The sequence below is a fragment of the Pogona vitticeps genome, chromosome 1, assembly GCF_051106095.1.
Source record: "Pogona vitticeps strain Pit_001003342236 chromosome 1, PviZW2.1, whole genome shotgun sequence".
Classification (NCBI taxonomy): Eukaryota; Metazoa; Chordata; class Lepidosauria; order Squamata; family Agamidae; genus Pogona; species Pogona vitticeps.
This window is the reverse complement of record NC_135783.1, coordinates 208,413,447-208,430,802: the sequence shown is the minus strand read 5'-3', so window position 1 is coordinate 208,430,802 and position 17,356 is coordinate 208,413,447.

Below are 17,356 nucleotides of genomic sequence, written 5' to 3'. Positions count from 1 at the left end.
CCCGTTCTCTAAAAATTGGTAAAAACTGAACCTGGGTAACTGGTAGGGAGGTCAGAAAACCACGTAGCAGGAAATTTACCTCCTGGCTAAAGAGAGGCAAATGTGATGGAATGATACAGAACAGGGTGTGATTGCAAGCTTTTGAGATCTGAGAACTTCGTGAAACCCCAAAGCTAGCCAATTCATGGACTGATCTAAGGTACCCACTCCCGGAAAGACAGAAAGCTTCATCTGGGGATTTGTAAATGCGAGTAGATAAATGTGGACCACCTTGGTGGGAATCACGGCGTTCTGTGTCTAGTTGCGCTGGCCACATGACTATGGAAACGATCTTCGGACCATCGCTGGCTCTATGGCTTGGAGACGGGGATGACGCACCGCACACTAGAGTTGGACACGATGGGACTAAATGTCAAGCGGAACCTTTACCTTCCCTGGGTTTGGGTTCTGTCTGCTTTTGAAAATCTCCAGCGGTGCAGCAGCGACTGCTGGTGCGAGAGAAAAACACAACCACTTGCCTTTGGACCACGTGAAGGTTGGTTGTGATTCCGGGATGCCGGATGGCTGGATTTCCTTCTCTTTTCCGGCTCTGCTGAGCCCAGGGCTTCCCTTCAAAAGTTGCCAGAATCAGCGTCAGGATGAGGACGTGTTCTCCGAGGCTGCTGACTCTGGTCTTTCCCTTCAGGAGAGACCTTTTTCTCAGCCCCACCACCTTCACAGGTGTGTTTGGTGCGGACACAAAGGAGAGTGACTTGCCTGTGGCTGCTCCGAGACTTTGGAACTCCCTGCCCCTGGAGCTCCATGACTGGGCTTATCTTTGCTGTCCTTTTGCAAGCAGGCAAAGACTTTTCTCTTCAGGTGAGCTTTCCCTGAGTGACTGGCTGCCTTAGAGGAGGTTTTATATGAAGGGTTATGCCTTACTGCTTTGAATGTCTCTTTGGTGTTTCTTTTGCTTTTTATTATTATATTTGCTTGATCTTTTTTAGTATTTGTATACTTGCTGTTGTTGGATTTAATATGGGCTTTTAATAATGTAAGCCAACTTGGGTTGTTCTTAAGGAGAAAGGTGGGGTAAAAACATTTTAAATTATTTGTCATTGTTATCATCTATTTATTTATTTATTTATTTATTTATTTATTTATTTATTTATTTATTTATTTATTTATTTATTTATTTATTTATTTATTTATTTATTTATATCCCGCCTATCTGGTTGTTCCAACCACTCTAGGCAGCTTACAGACACATAATACAATAGAAAATAATAATAAAAGAGAGTTATTACATTAAATAGCCAATACTTCAAGATGGGGTAGAAAAAATGAAAGATAAACCACAAAAGAAAAAGAAGGAAAGAATCAGATATTAAAAAGGAAATAGAATTAAAAAGAAAAAGGACAAATCAGATGATAATTGACGTATTGGGAGGTTATTCTGAACTATGGATATATTAATTGGTACCGGGGCTCAAAGGGGTAATGAGCAGTGTTACTCCACTTGTGCGATGACAGTAATCACGTCAGCTCCTATGAGATGTGAGATCCAACAGTGAGGCTGGTGGATCAATCCCATGATCACAGTTAGCATTAAACCAGGAGTTACTAGGCAAACAGTTGATGCCATGAGCACTTTTTCTTCTTTCTCTTCAGAGTTTTGCTCTTCTGTTTGTGAGGTCGCTGAAGAAAGCAGCTACTCCCCCACAACAAACAAGCTTGAGGCATTTTCGGAAATAGCCAACATGACATCGGTACCTGTGTGTGTCGTAACTTGGTTTGTTCACCGATGCTTGCTGAAGGGGTCGGCCACATTGTCCAGGAAAAAGATGCCGGCCCTATTCTACTTAATCTCAGTGCTCAGTGAGGCCATGGGACACATTTTACAGCTGGAGCCCTGATTCTGCAGGCTAAATTAAGCTCCTTTTTTGGGTGGGTGGGTAGGATATTAAAGTATGAATATTTCATGAGTGCTTTGCATGGGTTTCCATCTGAATTATGGGCACTTAACGTCCATCGGCACATTTCTCCTTCCCAGGGATTTGGTGGTTTTAGAATTTCAGGCCACTGATGCTCCGAAAGCCTTTTCGAGTTCTATTAAGTGCTGAAGTCAGAAACATGAGCTGTGGTGAGGTGCTTAAGCTTTCCACCCTCCATGGTGCCAAAGGAAGGAGAAGGTCACAGCTAGACAAGAGTGTCCCCTGACAGGGTAAAATTACAAGGAAGGGCCAAGATAGAACACAATGCAGAGAACTAAAGAGGAATCTGTTGAATAAGCCAGCCTTTCTGATTTGTGCTGTTTTGATTCTGTTTGAAATTGCTTGATAGATGAGGAGAAGAGAATGGCATAGTCAATACAATTTAAAGGGTTTACTTTTGACTAAATTGGAGATTTGTTTTTCTCAATACATGGGTTTTCATTAAAACAATGCAATCACATATATATTGCATACTTAAAACCTACAATGTCCACTGCGCTTAATGGAGCTTTCTGCCAGATGAACGGAAATATAACCTTGGACTGTAGTCTTAATCCTCAAAAAGGAAAAAAAGAAATAGCAAAGTTGGTGAGAAGCAAGAAGTTGTGGGTGCAGCTCTAAACCCAAAACAAGAAATTCAGGCCACAGATCAACTTTTTCCTTCCTCACTCCACATATATTATATTACTATTCATTGACAATGTTTATACCCCACCTTTCTCCTCAAGGGGACCCAAGGAGCTTAAGTTAAAAACAAATATTTAAAAAATGGAAGGGAAGGGGGGAAACAAGCAAAAACAAAACAAAACACCAACAAAAATATGAAGTAACATTGGCAAACATCTGCAAATTATGTGCTGTCCAAATCCTAAGCTGTAAGATCAAACTTAACAAGTGTAGCAGTAGTATTATTTTCAAAGGGATGAGTATGGCTATGAAATGGGTGAATTACGTAAGTTGCAAATAAAGGTAAAGTTAAAGGTTCCCCTTGACAATTTGTCCAGTTGTGTCCCATAGAGCTAGCATTTGTCCCCAGACAATCCTCCATGGTCACATGGCCAGCATGGCTAGACACAGAACATCGTTTACCTTCCCACCGATGTGGTCCCTATTTATCTACTCGCATTTTTGCATTTCGCATGCTTTCAAACTGCTAGGTTGGCGGGACTTGGGACAAAGCGATGGGAGCTCACTCTGTCGCATGGATTCGATCTTACAACTGCTGGTCTTCTGACCTTGCAGCACAGAGGCTTCTGTGGTTTAACCTGCAGCACCACCATGTCCCTTTTAAGTTGCTAATGTTTGTTGTTGTTTAGTCGTGTAGTCGTGTCCGACTCTTCGTGACCCCATGGACACAAAGAAATACTGTATAGTGAGTCCTTCTCAGAGCTTGGAGAAGGCGGGGAATCAGGAGGGAGGAGAAGGTGGCAGGGCAGAAGCAGATGGTGGCGGTAGTAATGTGGTCCAGTGGAAGATGATTCTAATTATTAATTTGCATTCAGAGTACTTTTGCCCAGCCCATGAAATATGCCCAGTTGGAGTTTGCTAGGATCCACTGTTTCTTCAGCTTTGAAGGAATCATAATTTGGGCAGTCATGGCCAGTTTTTTAAGGAACTACTGTCAGCTGTGGTGCTGATCATGTGCTAGATCTTATTCCATACACAGGTGTGGTGCCATGACTCCGCTAAACCCGGCTGAGAGAGAGAGAGGAGGAGAGACAGGATGGGCCATGAAGTTACAAGGTTCTTCATCGTGGTCTTCTGTGAATGCACACAAAGGGTTAATACCAGCGCCAGCGTTGGTCCTCTCAGAACATTCTCTAGCTGCAAGAGAAAAGTAACAATGTTTAGGACTACCCCTACTGCGCACGCCCAGCCTAACCGTCCCTCAGTTCCATTTTTCTGCCTGGCGGTTTGGAGCCTCTCGTTCTTAGCTGCGTTCTTATTAATAAATCTGGCCTTTATTCCTTCGGTTTTGACCTGGCTTAGCTCTAACGGACTACCCTTGCGCGCTTTTCCTTCGAACTAGGCGACATCGGTTTACTCTCTATTCTCCCTCGGCTTTCAATCGGACTGTTTACGGACTTCTTTGCCTTCTCCCTTAAATTGGTCGACGTCGGTGCCTTACCACCCTATGTCCCCGTCCGGACCCTTTAGCAGGTGTGTGGTGTGCGATCGCAAAATTCCCCACCAGGACGGCCACGATACTTGTTTGTATTGCTTGGGGGAATCGCACAATTCCAAAACTTGCCCACACTGCAAAGCTTTCACTAAAGCCGCCCTTAAGGCTCGCCAGCAGCGCCTTAAACTTCACCTGTGGGAGTCAACATTATCTTCCACAGCGCCCTCGGAGGGGGAGATGGCCTCCACTTCCAGAGCAGCCCCCGTACAATCTGTGGTTTCCAAAGTTTCAAAAATGTCGAAGAAGTCCGCGGCGTTGAAGTCGACCACTCTTGCTTCAAACCCCGAGCCGCCGGCTCCTGCTCCACCGAAAACAAAGCCGTCCAAAACGTCGAAAGCCAAGGCGTCTGCCAAGCCTAAGGCGACGTCCCTTCGACTCTCTCCAAGCTCCGGGTCGATACCTTCTCCGATCCTCGAAGGGTTGTCGAGGCGTTTCGAAGCTTCGGCCGACGCACCCGTTCCACCTCCTGTTCGACGCACTGAAGTCGTACTGTCGGCGGGAATGTCTTCCCCGACTCCAAGCCAGCTGGTTGGAGCCACTACTGGCCTGACTTCTGCCCCACATAGCCCATCTCCTGCGGGCCAGGGGTCGTCTCCTTTGTCGATCTCGTCCGTGCACTCGGACTCGAGATCCCCACGAGACAAAGCGCCTCGCTCACCCGTGCGTTCGAGGTCGAAATCCCCTCAAGACAAACGCCCTCGCACGGAGAAGCATTGCTCTCCGAGTCGGTCCCCTTCCACCGGCCGCTCGAGATCGAAGTCTCCTCGACGAAAACGGTCGAAGAGGAAGCATCGGGCTTCATCCCAGTCCGACTCTTCCCGTCGTTCGGACTCGAAATCTTCGAAGCGCAAACGTTCTAGGAAGAAGCGCAGATCCCATCGACGTCGTAGTAAACATCGACGTCGATCCTCTTCTTCCTATTCGGCAGACTCTGACCGACCCAAGCGTCGTAAACACCATCGATGTCGACATGGTCGCTCGAGGTCTTTTTCCTCGTCTTCGACGTCCGTGTCTCGAGATCGGTGTCATAAAAAGATCCGGTACATTTACCTGTCTTCTTCGTCGGAGTCCACCCGTCCTCGACGTCGGCGTCGAGTTATCCGCGTCGGAGATAAACCACCTTCACTACCGGTTGCCCCTGCACCGCAACCAGTGCCTTCGACGTCGGCATCGACTGCGGTCCCGTCACAACTTCCGACAGCGTCAGTCGGCGTCGAGGGACCACCTCCAAAAAAGAAAAGAGATGTCTTCTCCTCCGATCCAGATGAGGTGTCCACAGAACACTCTTCTGACTCCGATCAAGAACAACTCCTTGCCCTGCCACCTCAGGGGTTACCTCAGGGAGATGTCGTGGTTTCCGACACCGGGGACCCTCACGCATCTTCTCCATCTGAGGACTTCTCTTGCTACTCCCAGATGATGTCACGGCTGGCTAAAACCTTGAAATTGGACTTGAATCTCCCTTCACCTCCGGGAAAAGACTTATTCTTCGGGGACATTAAGAAGGATAGTACCGCTCCTCCCAGTATAGCCTTTGTGCCTGTGGTTATGGAGGCCATTAAGGAATTCTGGGCTCAGCCTGCAAATACCCCAAATGTTCCTCGTCGCACAGAGAACTTTTACAGAATTCATGGGGCTGACACCCATTTTTTGCTCAAGCATCCAATTCCGAACTCTCTCATTGTAGAAACAAGTTGTTCAAGACCATCTGCCAAGGCTCACGTTACTCCCGTTGACAAAGAGGGTAAAAAGCTGGAAATCATAGGCAGGAAAATATACTCCCTTATCACCTTGTTGCTCCGGGTCATCAATTACCAGACTGTGTTAGGGGCGTATCACAAGCAGTTGTGGCTTAAAATTTTGCCAGGGCTGAAAACGATACCTGAAGACACCCGGCAAGCTTTTCTAAACTCATATGAGGAGGCTCAGACAGTATCCAAACATGAACGTCTCTCCATTCGACATGCAGCAGAGATTGCTGCTAGGGTTCTTATGTCTGCCATCACCATTCAAAGACATGCTTGGCTCTGTTCTGCAGACATACTAGATGATGTTAAATCGAAAGTTGAGAGTCTCGCTTTCGACGCTAGCGGCTTGTTCAATGAAAAAACTGACTCCCACTTAGAGGACCTCCACAAAGCCAAGAGGACTGCAAAGTCCTACTCTGTCCAAACTCAGTCTAGACAGAGGAGGCCCCAATGGCGTAAATCCTACGGCCAATACCAACAACCTTCTCAACAATACCGTCCTTATAGACACTTACCTCACCAACGCTCCGGACAGTCCTCCTCCTCTGTTCAGGGATACCAGGGATACCGGCCTCGTCCGTCTCACCGTCGTCAAGCCTTTAAACCACCTGGAAAAAAGCAAAAACAGTATCTTTGACTTTCGGCCTCCCATACTTACCCATTCACCACCCACCACCCGTCTTCAGCTGTTTCTCCACAACTGGTCTGCTATCACAACCGATACTTGGGCTCTAAGGATCATTCAACACGGTTACCGGCTGGAGTTTACAAGATCTCCTCCGCTAGGCTTCATAAATCATTCCTCCTTCGATCCCTCGCTCGAGGAAGAAATCTCATCTCTCTTGGAAAAGGATGCCATCTATACAGTACCACCTCGCGACATACAACACGGGTTTTATTCCCGTTATTTTGCTGTATCAAAAAGAGGAGGAGGCATAAGGCCCATCCTCGATCTAAGACTCCTAAATACTTACCTGCGACCCAGACGGTTTCGAATGCTCACCTTAGAGTCCATCATGCACCTGCTAAAGAAAAACAACTGGTTCGTCCTTATAGATCTAAAGGACGCATACTTTCACGTCACTATCCAACCCAACCACCGCAAGTTCCTTCGGTTCATTTTTCAGGACACAATTTACGAATTCCAGGCCCTGCCATTCGGCCTGTCCACAGCTCCCCGAACTTTCACCAAGGTCATGGCCCCAGTGGCTGCTTACCTTCGTCTCAGGGGCATCCACGTCTATCCTTATCTAGACGATTGGCTAGTGGTCTCCATGTCACGAAGACAATCCCTGAAAGACACAAAATTCATCCTGTATCTCCTTCGCAACCTCGGTCTCACTGTCAACAAAGAGAAGTCTCAGCTCATCCCCTCCAAAACAGTACAATACATAGGGGTCTGCTTAGACGCCGTAAAGGGCCGTGCATTTCTCCCCCCAGAGAGAATACACAAGATTCAACGAGCCATCAGAAAATTCCAGCCTCGCGGTCGGGTGACAGCCCATCATGCCCAGCACCTTCTCGGCCTGATGTCCTCTACCACACCGGCACTAGCCCACGCTCGTCTCAAGCTACGGTCCCTCCAGTCATGGTTCCTCGCTCTCTTCGATCCCAGGGTGGACAGCCAGAGGAAACGTCTTCGTGTCACGCCGGAACTAGTCAGACAGCTCCAGTGGTGGACGTACACACCTCACCTCACGGTTGGCCGTCCCTTTCGTCCACTCCGTCTCACCACCCAAGTCACAACGGACGCCAGTCCATCCGGCTGGGGGGCGCACTGCGGCCATCACATCATTCACGCTCTCTGGACTCTGCAGGAAGCAATGTTCCACATCAATCACCTGGAACTGCTTGCGGTCATCAAAGCGTTCAGGTCCTTCCTTCCGCTGCTACAGGGCCGCGGAGTTCAACTGGTGACGGACAACACTACCACAATGCATTATGTCAACAAGCAGGGAGGAACTCGTTCTCAGTCACTCCTATACCTCTCCATCCTCCTCTGGGAGTGGTGTTACCGTCATCAGGTCTACCCAGTAGCCATCCATGTGGCCACAGAGGACAATACAGTTGCAGATACTCTCAGCAGACTTCAACATCAGACACACAAATGGGAACTGAATCCTCTGGTCTTCCAGGACCTTTGCCACTGGTGGGGGACCCCCGTGTTGGATGTGTTTGCATCCCCTCAGAATGCGAAATGCCCCAGGTATGCGTCTCGGGCCGGCCTCGGCCTGCACTCCCTCGGCGACGCATTCATGATTCCATGGAACCAGGGCCTCTTATACATGTTTCCACCTCTTCCGTTGATACAGAGGTCCCTAGTGAAACTCCGACGTTCGATGACTCCAGCCATTTTCATCACACCTTTTTGGCCTCGGCAGGTGTGGTTCCCCACTCTAGTCCAGATGGCTGTGGAATCCAGAACCCTCCCTTTATGGCCCGACCTGCTGACCCAGGAGGCGGGCAAAGTCCTTCACCCGGACCTCGAAGCGCTCCATCTGACAGCGTGGAGGATCGTCCCGAAATCAAGGAAGTCTTGAATAACGCCGTCAAGCCTTCCACATCTCGCTTGTATGCGTACAAGTGGAAGAGTTTTTTGAAGTTTACCCAGCAGAGGGATCTCGTTCCGTCCCCTGTATCTGTTGCCACACTTCTACAGTACCTCTGTTATCTGTTTGACTTTCACCTTTCTATTTCTACTATCAAAGTGTATCTCGCAGCGGTTGTTTTCTTCCAACCCAGAAACTCACCCTCCTCCCGGCTTTTCTCTCACCCTACAGTTAGAATGTTCTTGAGAGGCCTCTCTAATCTTCGACCTCCTATTCGTCCACCACTTCCACAGTGGTCCCTGCACTTGGTCCTACATGCCCTTTCCAGGCCTCCTTTTGAGCCCATGGCTACCTGTGACCTTAAGCTACTCTCTTTGAAGACACTGTTCCTGGTGGCTATCACGTCTGCTCGCCGGGCTAGTGAATTAGCAGCGCTTCGCTCTGATCAGCCATTCCTTCAATTCTTCAGGGACAAGGTTATGCTCTACTTGGACGTTTCGTTTCTCCCTAAAGTAGTCTCGGACTTCCATGTCAATCAGCCACTGATTCTGCCAACCTTGTTTCCGTCTCCGGCTACCGATGTTGAGCGCATGCTTCACATGCTCGATGTTAGACGATCCCTCGCCTTTTATGTATCCAGGACTAAGGACTTTCGACAGGCGAACAGGCTTTTCCTCTGTTACTTTGGTCCTAAGAAGGGCTGTCCGGCCTCGCCGTCGACACTCTCTAGGTGGCTTGTATCTACCATCGCCCTTGCCTACGAACTCAACCGCAGGGACCCTCCAGAGGGATTTAGGGCCCACTCCACCAGGGCTATAGCCTCATCAACTGCCTTACTCCGTGGCATCGACCTGCCCGACATCTGCCGGTCCGCTACTTGGTCCAATGCCTCTACCTTCATAACCCACTACAGATTGGACATGAGGGCAAGAGATGAGACGAGATTCGGGAGGGCAGTGTTAACATCTGTTCTTCAGTGACAGCCCACCATCCGGTTAGTAAGCGTGCTAATCACCCTTTGTGTGCATTCACAGAAGACCACGATGAAGAAAGAAAGGTTACTTACCTGTAACGATGGTTCTTCAAGTGGTCATTCTGTGAATTCACACAATCCCGCCCAGCCTCCCCTCTGTTTCTCTGTTACTGGTATCTCTATAACTTCAGGTACCTGTGGCGGACAAATGGAACTGAGGGACGGTTAGGCTGGGCGTGCGCAGTAGGGGTAGTCCTAAACATTGTTACTTTTCTCTTGCAGCTAGAGAATGTTCCGAGAGGACCAATGCTGGCGCTGGTATTAACCCTTTGTGTGCATTCACAGAATGACCACTTGAAGAACCATCGTTACAGGTAAGTAACCTTTCTTTACATGCAGACGATATCAGGAAATCAGAGGATCCGGGAAGACCTCCATTTGGTGCAGAAAGGGAAGGAAGCAATCCCCCAGGGGGCCTGTTTCCTTCACATGCTAAATAAACACAGAGACTGTTTCTGCCTGCAGGACAAAGTGGCTGAAGTACCCAGTTTCAAAGAGAAGTCAAAGCCTATTTGAGTGTGGTGGCCAAGTGCCCACAAAATACACACACTAAGCTGGGAGCTTAAGTAGGGCTCCCAAGTCAAACAAAAAGGAGACTGAGAGACGGAGGTGTAGCAGTGGGAAGGATATGGATAGGAATCTGATAGGAATCTTAGTTTGCTGTAATCGCTGCATTTCTTAATCCTTAATGCCTGTAGCTGAAAGTTGTGCTTGCCTGAAAATCTTCAAATGCAATCTTTGCAACCTAACCACTTTTCACACTGTTGGTACGTATTTTACTTTTAATAAAATTCCTTTTTAATAAAATTCCTGTGGAGGTTCTCTTTCTTGCAGAGCTATCTTTAGTTAAGCTGATTCAGAAGCCAAGCTGCTCAGGTCGTGTTACCAAAGGGAACTGATTTCATTGGGCATGTGCAGAGCGAAAAGGGAAGAGAAGGCTGGTGGTGGCATTTAACCGGGAATTAAGAGGAAATTGAAAATTTTGCTCAGGGATAGAAAGGAGTAGCTGGGTTTGACTTCTCCTCAGCTGTAAATATAGCCTAGATCCCAGACAAAATCCCCCAAAACATGAATATAGCAATTCCGGGATTTCAGAGAGGAGAAACATGTGGCCCTCGAGAAGGTGTTCAAAGGCAAATCCCGTCAACCCTTGCTATTGCTTTTGCTGGCTGGTCTTCCTGGGAGTTCTAGCACAACATCCATATGGCCACATATTCCTCACAACTTTTTGTGTGCACACCCTCTCACAATAACTTTTATATAGTGGACAGATTTCTTTCTCTGCCTATGTTCTCAGGGTCCTTGCTGATTTTAATAAATCATGGATCGCTCGCGAGAAAAGAAAGCCTTTAAGTGAACTTTGTATCCATTACTAGTCTGCTCTGTATCTCTTCTGATAGAAAGCAAATGTTCCTTTTCAAGGCAATAACTTATCAAGGACGATGTGATGTCTTGCTCTGTAGCTCTCATTCACTGACCGTTTTAGTCCAGTTGTGTTGGGTCCTCTTTCACTGGTAGCCTGGATGGGTTACCTGAACATTTATCGTGCGAGTTAACCATTCTCAACCTCTTTTTGACCATGGCTGTAAACATAATATGAAAGAAAAAGAGACCGAGTCAGGATTGTATAGTTTATTTATTTATTTATCCAATTTATACCCCATCCATCTAAACCAAAGTCTACTCTGGGCAGCTAACAATAAGACATAAAAGTAATAAAAATAAAATAAAAACAACAGTGACAATATAATCCAAAATGGCAAGGTCATTAGGTGATGACAGGAGGGAAAGCCTTCCTAAAGAGCCAGGTCTTAGGTTTGCTCTTAAAAACACCCAGTGAGGGAACCAGGCAGATCTCTATGGGCAGACTATTCCAGAGGTGAGGGGCCACTGCCAAGAAGGCTCAGTTTCTTGTTTTCTCTCTGGGCCTCTCTAGACGTTAGGCCCCTCAGCCACTGATCCTGGCTAGAATGAGTGATTTGGGTAGATCTAGGTGGGAGGAGGTGTTCCGCTAGATATCGAGGTCCCAAACCATTTTGGGCTTTATATGTCATCATTAACACTTTGAAATCAATGTGGAAACAAACGGGCAGCCAGTGCAGGACAACCAGAGTGGGGGAAATATCTCACCTGGTGAGAAGTCTGGCCACTGTGTTCTGCATCATTTGAAGCTTCCACATCAATCTCAAAGGTAGCCCCACGTAGAGTGCATTACAGTAGTCTAATCTTGAGGCTACAAGCTCATAGGCCAGAAGGGTGAGCACCTCAACATCAAGATAGGGACGCAGCTGAGCAATCTGTCTGAGATGGAAATAGGTGGAGTGGACCACTGATGCCACCTGGGTTTCCATGGTAAGCGAAGTATCCAGATGGACCCCAAGCTGCGAACCTCACTCTTCGTGGTGAGAGTCACTCCCCCAAAAGAGAGGGAGCTTCCAAAACCACCGATGGTGGGGCCACCCATCCTCAGGACCTCCGTCTTGTCCGGGTTCAGCTTCAGTCCATTCTCCTGCATCCATTGCAGTACAGACTCCAGGCAGCACTGAAGGGACGAAATGGCATCCACTGCTGTTGGAAAAAAAGGAGATGTAGAGCTGAGTGTCATCAGTGTATTGATGACATGAAGCCCTACATCCCCTGATGACCCCACCCGGTGGCCTCATGTAAATGTTAAACAGCAGCGGGGAGATAATCAAGCCCTGCGGAACCCCACAATTGAGACTCCACGGGGCTGATACACTCGCTAAGCTGTACTCTCTGACAATGGTTCTCCAAGAAGGATTGGAGCCAGGCAAGCACCAGAAAACCGATTCCCAACTTGGAGAGCCTCCCCAGGAGGATACCGTGGTCAATGGTATCAAAGGCCACTGATATATCAAGGAGGACCAACAGGGATGTTTTACCTCTGTCAGCCTCTCTCAATAGGTCATCATACAGGGCAACCAATGCCGTCTCTGTACCATGGCGCGGCCTGAAACCCGACTGGAATGGATCCAGGGCATTTGTTTCATCCAAATGAGCCTGAAGCTAATCGGCCACCACCCTCTCCACCACTTTGCTAATGAAAGAAACATTGGTGACGGGCCTATAATTGCTGATGTTGTCTGCTGCAAAACTCAGTTTCTTCCTAATGGGCCTAATAAGTCTCATAAGAAACCTTATAAGGTGATGTGTGAAAATTGTTTCCAGTCTGTGGCTCCCTTCAAATGCAGCAGGTTCCCCCAAGGGGGCCGCACTCCCCCCCCCCACTGTATCACAAGGATGATTATGGTTGGGCCATTCTGAGAGGGGCAGTCCAAAAATGTAATTTTTGGAAGCTAGATTCTAGAAAGAGAAAGCAGCTAAAAAGGGGAACCTTTTGTGTATAGTGTTACATACAGCACTGATGTTACCTGTCTGTCATGGGTTGGAGGGAAAGTTCCATCCTATGGGGAGTGGAAGGCGGGACATCAGGAGGAGGGGCTGTACTGTATATATATGTGGAGCGTGTGTGGAGAAGTTTGGAAGAGCTGAAGGAGAGCTGAGAGAAGAAGCTGGAGTGGGAGTCTGTGTGTCAGACAGGGTACTACTGTGTGTCAGTCAGTACCTACCTGATAGGTTCAGGTGTCTGTATGGGTAGCCAGAACTGATAGGTTCAGGGTCTGTGCTTTATTGAAAGGTGTTCTGTGTGAACCAAACTGGTGTATGTATGATTGAGACTAAGCCACGTTACTGTATCTTATTCACTTGATCATTTTATTTTTCCCTGTGTGTTATTTAAATAAACCTTATTCCTTTATTTGTTAAAAATCCATCCCTGGTCTGTGTGACTTCTTATAGGGAATGGTTGGTGGCAGCTTGGTGAAACTGTGGCATATCCCGGTAGGTCTGGGGTTGTTACATTGATTGGTGTCCAGCGTGTGGGATACGACTGGTCCAGTTGTCCAGTGGTCCAGCAAAGCCTTGGCAAGTGTGCCCAGAGCAAGGGGGGTCTAGTCAGGGACAATCTGAGAGCGCGTAGGTAATCTTCTAGGCTTACCTCACGGGGAGGTACGCTAGTGGAAGAACGTGTAACCTCAGATTGGTGGGACTAGATTAGGGAGCTCTGAGGCAACCTGTTTTGGCGGGAAAAAGCTGAGGCAAAGCTGAGTGAAGTAGCAGTGATCTAGCTTGTCTACTGAGAGGCCTAGCAGAGGGGGGTAGACTCTGGCTGGCAACAGTTGCAAGTTAGTGCTGAAGAACAGCAGCAATCTATAGAAGGCTGGTTCTGAGGCAAAAGAGAAAAAAAAAAGTGGTCGCTTTATTTTGAGGCTTGACTTTTGAAAGCAGCCTGTTTTGGGGGGGGATTATGCCCTTGACTCGAAGCCAAATGGCAGAAATGGGTGAAGCGAGGGAACCCCAGGTAGACCAAGGTTCTGAGGAGGAATTTGGCTCAGTGCAGGATGAGAGCACGGGAGAACAGAACCCAGAACTCAGAAAAATGCTCCTAGCCCAACAGCATGAACTGAGGATGAGGGAATTAGACTTAAGAGAAAGATCTGAAATCAGTCAGGCAGAGGCAGATGCCAAGAAAAGGGGAATGGCCATGAGGATAGAAGAGATGGAACTGAAACACAGAATTAGAATGGCACAATTAGAATTAACATTCCTAAATAAGAGAAATAACAATTTATCAGTTGAAGAAATTTCGGAAAGAGAAAAGTATGAGGCTCAGGTCAGACAAAGTGAGCAAGATCTTGAAAAATATAATCAGCAAAAAGACATTAAATTAAAAGAAATCAGAGATAAGACTGAAGAAAAAGTAAAAGAGATAAAAGCTAGGGCTGAGGAAGAAAGTTTACAGATCAGGGCTGAGTTTGAGGCTAAGGAAAAGGAGCTGGATTTGAGAATAAAAGAGAAGAAATTGCAGCTAGAAAAGAAACCAAAAGAAGGCACACAGGTTAAGGCACAACATCAAAACTTGAATTATTCTGAGGAAAACATGAGGGAAACGTGGGACCCTAAGTACTCCAAAGGGTTAGTTCAGAGCCCGCCAAAAATGGGCGGCCATTTTGTTGATAAAACTTCTGGGCAGAGCCAGTCCAGGAACCAGATTTTGGAGGGAAAACCAAAACCAGAGGAGAAAGACTCCAAGTACAGCAGAAAATGTTATTTCTGTCAGGGAAAGGGCCATCTAATCTCAGGGTGTGAGAAATGGAAGCAGATAAAGGGAAATTTGCCTCATGATTTGAGTGGAACCAAGCCAAAAGCTGTGTTCTGTGTCCAGAAAGAGCAAAGCTCCTTGTCACTGAGGGAGCCTGTTGCCATGGCTACTCAATCTGGAACAGTTACATCTGCTGATCAGGCTGAGGAAAATGGTCCTCTTGTGGAGGTCAAGCGCTGCTTGCTAGTGAGAACAGATTCGCAGTTGTTTGAAACCGCAGGGGTGGACGTAGGAATACTTGACCATCAGTATAGGGGGCTGAGGGATACTTGTTCCCAGGTGACCCTGTGCCATCCAGACATTATTCCTAGGGAGTATATAATCCCGAATGAGAGCATGAAGGTGGCAGGGATTGAGGGACAGGTGATCTCGCTGCCAGTAGCGGAGGTACCTGTGAACTTTCAAGGCTGGAGGGGAGTTTGGCGGCTAGCGATTTCATCGACTCTGCCAGCAGCCGTGCTCGTGGGAAATGACCTGGCTGAACATGTGAAACGGGTGCTAGTGATTACACGCTCACAAGCTACCACGGGGACAGTTCAAGGGGGTACTGAAGAGCCCGAGACGGAAGCAGAGGGTAGTTCCGAAGCTGTGGTGGAAACCTTAACCACAGACAGCCGATTTGGCCAAGAGCAAAAGGCAGACGCCACTCTCCAAAAGTGTTTTGAACAGGTGACAGACGCCCAGCTAACACCTGAAACCCCAGTGAGATTTCGATAGAAAAAGGGAATTCTATATAGAGAGACCCTGAGGAATATCTCAAAAGGGGGAGATGGGATCAGAAGTCAGCTAGTGGTACCTGAAAAGTATCGCCCCATGATCTTAAAAAGGGGGCACTCTGACATGTTTGCTGCGCACTTAGGGGTGAACAAAACACAGCAGAGAATCACACAGAATTTTTACTGGCCTGAAATAGGGAAGCAGATCAAGGAGTTCTGTAAACAATGTGATGTGTGTCAGAGGCAGGGGAATAACCGTGACAGGACCAAAGCGAAGTTGTGCCCTTTGCCTGTGATTGACACTCTGTTCAAATGCATAGGGGTGGATATTGTGGGACCTTTGCCCAAGGCCACAAAGAGGGGGAACAGGTTCATTTTCACCATTGTGGACCATGCCACGAGGTACCCTGAAGCCATTCCCTTGACTAACATTGAAACTAACACAGTGGCAGATGCCTTGGCGGGGTATATGTCCAGGATGGGATTTGCCTCAGAAATAATCACAGATTTGGGCGCATCGTTTACATCGAAGCTCATGAAACGGTTATGGCAAATCTGTGGAATTAAACACAAGGAAACCACTGCCTATCACCCTGAAAGTAATGGGTTAACTGAGAAGTTCAATGGGACTCTAATGCGCATGATTAGGGCTTACTTGGCAGAAAATCCAAACAATTGGGACCAGAAGCTGCAATCCCTTTTGTTTGCTTATCGATCAGTGCCACAAGCCAGTACCGGGTTCAGTCCGTTTGAACTTTTGTTTGGGAGAAGGGTGAAAGGGCCCCTTGATTTAATCAAACAAAATTGGGAACAGATCACCCAGGATGACCCACAAGACGTTGTGACATATATAGACTCTTTAAGGAATGACCTAAAGAGAAACCTAGAGCTAGCAGCAGAGACCCTGCAAGCTCAAAAGGTCAGAAAGAAAGCTTGGGATGACCAGGAAGGCAGGGAGAGGCACTTTAACCCAGGGGAGGAAGTGCTTTGGCCTAGGCCCTGCAAAGAGAACAAACTGCAGCTGGGTAGCCCAGAAATAAAATACTTGGGTCACATAGTAGGGGGAGGAGTGATAAAACCCCTAGAGGCCAAGATAGAAGCAGTTCGTGATTGGCCCAGACCCAACACCAAGGAAAAAATCAAATCATTTCTTGGGTTGGTGGGCTACTACAGAAAGTTCATCCCGAGGTTTAGCGAGATTGCGGCTCCGCTGACCGATCTGACGAGGAAGAAGACTGATGACCGCATCCCGTGGACCAGCGACTGTGAGGAGGCGTTCCAGAGGTTGAAGGAGGCCCTCATCAACTACCCAGTGCTGCGTGCTCCAGACTTCGACCGGGAGTTCATCATCTACACCGATGCGTCTAACAGCGGGGTAGGAGCAGTTCTTTGCCAGGAGGATGAGAATGGTGACCAGCATCCAGTGTCCTACCTGAGTAGGAAACTCCAGAAAGGTGAGAGACATTTGGCAACCGTGGAAAAGGAGTGTCTGGCCATAGTCTACGCGATCCAGAAGGCCAAGCCTTACATCTGGGGAAGACATTTTATTCTGTGCACTGACCATTCACCACTGCAATGGTTAAAGACAATGAAAACCCACAATAGTAAACTTATGAGGTGGGCTTTAAACCTGCAAGACTATGACTTTGAAGTGAAGGTGGTCAGAGGGTCAGTGAACTGTGTTGCTGACGCCTTGTCAAGAAGACCCGAAGAATGAAGACGGCGAAAGAAACATGGACTATGTATATATTTTGGTGACCAAAGGTTAAATGTACTTGTTTATTAAACATGATTGGTTTGTATGAATAAAGGTAACTTGATGTATTGTAAATGGTAAATGTTTAGATGCCTAATTGATATGTTTATCCAGAGTAAGTATGGTATGGTATGTTATTGTATAACTGTTTTTGTATGTTTTGGATCCAGGTTGTTTTTTGGAGAAAAGCACTTTAGCTTTCCCCCTACAAAACAAC